Source organism: Cebus imitator, unplaced genomic scaffold (assembly GCF_001604975.1).
Source record: "Cebus imitator isolate Cc_AM_T3 unplaced genomic scaffold, Cebus_imitator-1.0 Scaffold338, whole genome shotgun sequence".
Classification (NCBI taxonomy): Eukaryota; Metazoa; Chordata; class Mammalia; order Primates; family Cebidae; genus Cebus; species Cebus imitator.
Window position 1 is genome coordinate 108,013 of NW_016107653.1, and position 7,562 is coordinate 115,574.

General features: G+C 48.0%; 1 pseudogene; it reads right to left on the bottom strand.

The window, feature by feature from the left end:
- Positions 1–1,176: 1,176 nt before the first annotated feature.
- The window catches only part of LOC108287145, a 14,105-nt pseudogene continuing 7,719 nt past the window's right edge, over positions 1,177–7,562 (bottom strand).

The window sequence follows — 7,562 nt, forward strand, 5'->3', positions numbered from 1 at the left end:
GTGTAGGAAACCCAAATTTCAACCTCAAATTTTCCTGTTTTGAAAGTGTGTATACCAAGAAATGGCTGTGTGCGGTGGCTTACACCTGTAATCCCAGCACTTTGGGAGGCCAAGGTGGATGGATCACTTGAGGTCAGGAGTTTGAGATCAGCTTGGGCAAGATGGCAAAACCCCATCTCTACAAATAAAACAAAACAAATTAGCTGGGCATGGTGGTGCGTTCCTGTAGTCCCAGGTACTTGGGAGGCTGAGATGGGAGGATCACTTGAGCCCAAGAGGCAGAGGCTGCAGTGAGCTGAGATCAAGCCATTGCACTCCAGCCTGGATGACGGGATGAAACCCCGTCTTAAAAAAAGAAAGAAATGGCCGGGCATGGTGGCCCACGCCTGTAATCCCAGCACTTTGGGAAGCCGAGATGGGCAGATCACCTGAGGTCAGGAGTTTGAGAACACCCTGGCCAACGTGGTGAAACCTCGTCTCTACTAAAAATACAAAATTAGCTGGGCATGGTGGTGTGCGCTGGTAATCCCAACAACTCGGGAGGCTGAGGCACAAGAATCACTTGAACCCAGGAGGTGGAGGTTGCAGTGAGCCGAGAATGAGCCATTGTACTCCAGGCTGGGTGACAAGAGGGAAATTCCATCTCTAAAAAAGAAAGAAAAGAAAAGAGGAAGGAAGGAAGGAAGGAAGGAAAGAAGGAAGGAAGGAAGGAAGGAAGGAAGGAAGAAGGAAGGCAGGCAGGCAGGCATGGTGGCTCACGCCTATAATCCCATCACTTTGGGAGGCCGAGATGGGTAGATCACCTGAGGTCAGGAGTTTGAGAACAGCCTAGCCAACATGGTGAAATCCCATCTCTACTAAAACTCAAAATTAGCCATCCATGGTGGTGGGCACCTGTAATCCCAGCTACTTGGAAGGCTGAGGCAGGAGAATTGTTTAAACCCAGGAGGTTGCAGTGAGTCACGATCACACCATTGCACTCTAGCTTGGGCAGCAAGAGCAAAACTCCATCTCGAAAAAGAAAGAAAGAAAGTACATATACCAAGTATGGGCTGCATGCAAAACAAGACAAATGTTTATTTCCCTCCTCTGAAAGACCCCCAGAGGGAATCAGCACAGTGCTGATATGATGCTTTCAACAGCATATGGGGCCAGCCTCCCATCTTTCTGCCCCACTCAGACCCACTTACTTCTCACTGCCAGTGGTCCTGTCCAGGTACAACTTCTCCAGGACTCTGGTTGGTCACACTCTCTGGGGTCATTCACAAGACAAGCGTTAGTGGGAAGAACCACACCCTGGCTGCTGCCAATGCGGTGAGGCTGTACCTGGTACTCGTCATCTTCCTCCACCCTGAACCATCCAGACATTCTGCAGAACAGCACACTGGTCACCGTATCAAGGGCGTCATGTGAATCAGAGCAGATGCCTTGGTAAGACACATGCCATCCAGAGGACTGGAGGTAAAGTCTATGAAGAATCAAGAGCCTCCACGTGGACGATTTAATCCATTTGTCAGGTCATGTGGAAGACTGCTAGTTTTGCATTGGGCCAGGAGCAGAAAGAGCTCTTCAGGATTGCAGGCGGCCACATGAGCAGCTCACTGCATGCACCCACAACTCAGCAGGTGCAATGGAACTAGAGGGGCTGCGGTTAGGAAAGATGTTACTTCCCAGTACAGACTCCTTGGGTTCTGGAGAAAGTCTGTGCCTTACACAACAGAGAACCACAGACCATTCAAAAAGCAGCCCTGATGTGCTCCTGGGCCCTGCTAGAAACTGTCTGATGGCTAGAACTTCTCAAGAGGAGGTGGTTCTGCCTGGTGCAGTGGCTCACACCTGTAATCCCAGCACTTAGGGAGGCTGAGGCGGGGGGATCACTGAAGGTTCGTGGTGAGTGACCACTGAAGGTGGATCACTGAAGGGTCACCAGCCTGGCCAAGATGGCAAAACCCAGTCTCTACTAAACATACAAAAATTAGCTGAGTCTGGTGGCAGGTCCCTGTAATCCCACCTACTTGGAAGGCTGAGATAGGAGAATTGCTTGAACCCAGGAGGTGGAGGTTGCAGTGAGCTGAGATCATGCCACTGCACTTCAGCCTGGGTGAATCCATTAAAAACAAAAAAACAAAAAACAAACAAAAAAAATGATTCCGCTGGACCCATGAAGTCTTCAGGTCAGGTGAGCCCAACAGCAACCCACAGTGAGTTGGAAGTGGTACATCCGCAGTTCAGCATGGCAGGACCAGAGGGCGCAACGGGCTGCACAGCAGGTGGCTCAGACACCCGAGTCATCTGCGCTATTGCACCAACACCTGTTCCTCAGCCCACCCCTCTGGCCTCCTAGTGGGAGGAAGGAGATGATGAGCATCACCTACAGCCTCAGGGCATCACACAGCCAGGGGTCAGGTCTTGAACTGTATTGTGACAGAGAGCTGGAGAATTCACATGGCTGCAGGGAAGACGCTGCATGGAGGCTGTTGTGACCCCAGGGCACCACAGGGGAATGTTTTAGCCACTGCAGGGCTCCGTCGTGTCAGGGACTGTCAATATTCCACCACCACTTGCGGTGGGTGCTCACTGTCATTCAGCCAGTGAGTCATCCTTAAGGAATTCCATCCTAGGATGAGACGCGCATTCCAGCTAGCCTAGGTCAAGTTCCTAGAAGCAGCGCCTGCAATGGGAATTCTTGTAAAAGTAATTTATTACTGTGTGGTGCATTAAGATGTCTCTTGCATTGCTATAAAGAAATACCTGAGGCTGGATAATTTATAAGGAAAGAGGCCGGTTTGGGTCCTGGTTCGGTAGGCTGTACAGGAAGCATAGTGCCAGCGTCTTCTGGTGAGGCCTCAGGAAGCCCTTACTCATGGCGGAAGGCAACGCGGGAGCAGGCGTTTCACCAGGCAGGAATGAGAGCGAAAGAGTGGGGGGAGGGGCCACACACTGTTACGGTGACCAGTGTGCTGTTCTGCAGAATGTCTAGCTGGTTCAGGGTGGAGGAAGATGACGAGTACCAGGTACAGCCTCACCGCATTGGCAGCAGCCAGGGTGTGGTTCTTCCCACTAACGCTTGTCTTGTGAATGACCCCAGAGAGTGTGACCAACCAGAGTCCTGGAGAAGTTGTACCTGGACAGGACCACTGGCAGTGAGAAGTAAGTGGGTCTGAATGGGGCAGAAAGATGGGAGGCTGGCCCCATATGCTGTTGAAAGCATCATATCAGCACTGTGCTGATTCCCTCCAGGGGTCTTTCAGAGGAGGGAAATAAATATTTTTCTTATTTCGCATATTTTTTCTTACATATGCAGCTAAAACCAGTCCAAGCTGTTACAAAGGGGAAGATAAATACTCCCAGGAACATGTGAAGAGTGTTGGAGAAATCCCCCACTCAACATCAGAGAGAGAGCCAAGCCAAAGCAGCCCAAACACATCGTGAGCAAGATGACAGTAAACAGCTCGGTCGATGCGCAGGCACACACAGGGCCACTACGAGGAGGCAAAAATGCCAATGTCATGAAGCACCACCACCACCAACAACAAAATTTAAATGTAAAAGTCTGCTTTAGAAAGAAAGGCTTCTTTAATCTAGAAAGAAGGCTGCTATGGACTAGATAGTATCCTCCCTCAAATTTCTGTATTGCAGGCCAAACTCCCAATGTGATGGTATTTGGAGATAGAGCTTTTGGGAGGTGACAGGGTTAGATGAGGTCACAAGGGTGGGGCCCTCATGGCAGGATTAGTGCCTTTATAATAAGAGACACCAGAAAGCACTTTTTTTTTTTTTTTTTTTTTTTGAGACTTGCTCTGTTGCCCAGGCTAGAGTGGATCTTGCTCTGTTGCCCAGGCTAGAGTGCAGTGTCACAGTCTCAGTTCACTGCAGCCTTGACTTCCTGGGCGCAAGTGATTCTCCCACCTCAGCCTCCCAAGTAGCTGGGAGTACAGGCATGGGTCACCACACCCAACCAATTTTGTTTATTTATTTTTTTAGAGACAAGGTCTCACTATGTTGCCCAGCTACTGGTCTTTAACTCCTGGATGCAAGCAATCCTTCTGCCTCAGTTTCCCAAAGTGCAGGGATTACAGGTATGAGCCACCACACTCAGCACAGAAAGCACTCTGAAGTGTGTTCTTTCTCTCTTTTCTCTCTCTTCCCTCTCTATTTCTCTCTCTCTCTCTTTCTCTTTCCCTTTCTCCCCTGTGGGGTTGCATGAAGAAGACAGCAAGCCAGGAAGGAAGCCCTCACTGGGAGCTGACCATGCTGACACCATGATCTGGGACTCTGCAGCCTGCAGAAGTATAAGAAAATAAACCTCATTGTGTAAGCCAGTCAGTCCATGGTTATTTTGTCATGGCAACTAAAGCAGACTAAAGATACATTTCTACTAAATGCAATGCGTGATCCTCAGTTGGAATCTGATTTTTTAAATTTAACTCGCAAAGGAAAAAAACAAAGACAAGTGTAAAAACAGGTATGGTGAAATTCAATCCAAGGCAGGAAAGCAGGTGTCCCCAGATGCATCTCCTCATAAAAGAGCTCATAACAGTGGCTTATGCCTATAATCCCAGCACTTTGGGAGGCTGAAGCGGGTGGATCTCGTGAGGTCTGGAGTTTGAGACCAGCCTGGCCAACATGGTAAAACCCTGTCTCTACTAAAAATACAAAAATTAGCCAGGCGTGGTGGTGGGCACCTGCGATCCCAGCTACTCCAGAGGCTGAGACAGGAGAATTGCTTGAACCCTGGAGGCGGAAGTTGCAGCCTGAGTGACAGAGACAGACTCCTTCTCAAAAAGAAAAAGCAACTTATAACTCTAGGGAAAAAAGCAAAAGTTGAATATAGAAAAATGTAGCACTGCACAACTTGGCTCTACAGTGATGAAATTTTGTATTATCTTATTAAGAAAAGTGTTGACCGATCTTCATCTTCAGACTTAACCTATAGGTAAAGGACAGAAAGCTTTATTCTGAGCCAGGTGCAGTATAAAATCCTGACACTTTAGGAGACTGAGGTAGGCGGATTGCTTGAGTTGAGGAGTTCAAGACCAGCCTGGGCAGCATAGTGAGATCCCATCTCTACAAAAAAAATTTAAAAATTAGTCAAGTGTGGTGGCATTGGCCTGTGGTCCCAGCCACTTGGGAGGCTGAGTTGGGAGGCTCTATCTCAAAAACAAACAAACAAAAAACTTAATTTTGGGCCTGGCACGGTGGCTCAAGCCTGTAATCCCAGCACTGTGGGAGGCCGAGGCGGGTGGATCACGAGGTCAAGAGATCGAGACCATCCTGGTCAACACAGTGAAACCCCGTCTCTACTAAAAATACAAAAAATTAGCTGGGCATGGTGGCGTGTGCCTGTAATCCCAGCGACTCAGGAGGCTGGGGCAGGAGAATTGCCTGAACCCGGGAGGCGGAGGTTGCGGTGAGCCGAGATTGCGCCATTGTACTCCAGCCTGGGTAACATGAGTGAAACTCCGCCTCAAAAAAAAAAAAAAAAAAAAAAAAAAAAAGACTTAATTTTGATTGCAAACATATTACAAATACTATTAATTCTGACAGTCTAAAAGTAATAGTATAGATGACTTAAGCTGGGAGCTGGAAGGTGGAAGTTATAAAGCCAAGGTTAGAGAAATAAATATCTTCATCTTCCCTTGTTGATGATCAAGAGAAGTCTCTATGGATAGAAGAACCTGTAATAAAATCACAAATATTATGTTTAAGCTTATAGAAGGAACCAATAGAGGGATTGAAAATAATTATAATGGCCGGATATGGTGGCTCACACCTGAAATCCCAGCACTGTGGGAGGCTGAGGCAGGAGGTCAGGAGTTTGAACACACTTCAGAGTGCTTTCTGTGCTGAGTGTGGTGGCTCATACCTGTAATCCCTGCACTTTGGGAAGCTGAGGCAGGAAGATTGCTTGAATCCAGGAGTCCTTGAGGTCAGGAGTTTGAGACTAGCCTGGCCAACACGGTGAAACCCTGTCTCTACTAAAAATACAAAAATTAGCCAGATGTGGTGGTGCATGCCTGTAGTTCCAGCTACTTGGGAGACTGAGGCAGAAGAATCGCTTGAACCCAGGAGGCAGAGGCTGCAGTGAGCCGAGATTGCGCCACTGCACTCCAACCTAGGCGACAGAGCAAGACTCTGTCCCAAAATAAAAATTAAAAAAAAAAAAAAAAAAAAAAAATTAAAAAATAAAATATTAAATTTTTTTTTTTTTTTTTTTTTTTTTTTTTGGGATGCAGTCTTCTCTGTTCCCCGGGCTGGAGTGCAGTGGTGACATCTCGGCTCACTGCCACCTCAGCCTTCTGGATTCAAGCAATTCTCCTCCCTGCCTCAACCTCCTGAGTAGCTGGGATTACAGGTGCATGCCACCACGCCTGGCTAATTTTTTGTATTTTTATTAGAGATGGGGTTTAACCATGTTGATCCGGCTGGTCTTCAACTCCTGACCTCAAATGATTTGCCCGCCTCGGCCTCCCAAAGTGCTGGGATTACAGGCGTGAGCCACCACTCCCAGCAGCAAGTTGCTTTTCTTTCTTTGTTGCATTGTCTTCCTTTACTGCATCTCGAGGCTCTTCCAGAATCTCAAGGGTGCTCTGACATCTGTGGAATCACCTTGTTTTCGGGATGCCCCCCTCCCATTGCTGTCGTGTTCTGCTCCAATCTGAGCCTGCGCCCACTGTCTTCCAGGTCTTCCTTCATTGCTGTCGGAGTTGAATCTTCTGCTTCCTGGATCCCATGTGTTCCTGTCTCTGCCATGGCGAATCCCCAAGGAGCTTTCCCAGAAAGGGTATGTGGGAAGGAAATTGTTCCGAGTCCACGTGTCTTAGGTGCATAACAAACCACCCACAAAGCTCAGTGGCAAAACAACCATTTATTTTTTCCTTACATATCTGTGGTTCAGCGGGTCCAGGCCGGGTCTGGCTGGGCTTGACCCTGGAATGTGGATCAGCTGCCGGTCAGCTCCATCCGTCTTTCGTCCTGCGTGAACCAGCAGCTACCAGAAGGATGCCTCTCTTGGTGGAGGACACAGCCCAAGCCAGTGTTTCAGGTTCCTGCAGGGTCACACCTGCTTCCATCTGATTGGCCAAAGCAAGTCACGTGGCCAAGCCCAACAGCAAAGGCCGGCAAGTTGGCGCCCCCAGCCGAGCTCAAGGGGAAGGAGTGAATATTTGCTAGGTGATAATAGAATCTTCCACAGCATGTAGGTCTAAAAATGTCTTTCTTCTGTCCTTACATTTTATTGATCAATTAGCCAGGTATAGAACTTCAAGTTTAAGACGATTTTTACTGAGAACACAAAACACATTGCTCCAGGGTCCTCCAGCATCCAACGATGCTGTGAGTTTGATGTGATTGAATTTTCATTCCTTGGTAGGTTAATTTCTGTCTCTCTCTGAGAGCTTTTACAATTGTCTGCTTTTTAGATTTTTCTTTGCTTTCTTTCTCAAAGTACTGTTTTATGTATGTTAAAGAATATGTACAATCAGTCTGGGCAAGGTGGCTCATGCCTGTAATCCCAGCAGTTTGGGAGGCTGAGGCAGGCAAATCACCTGAGGTCAAAAAAA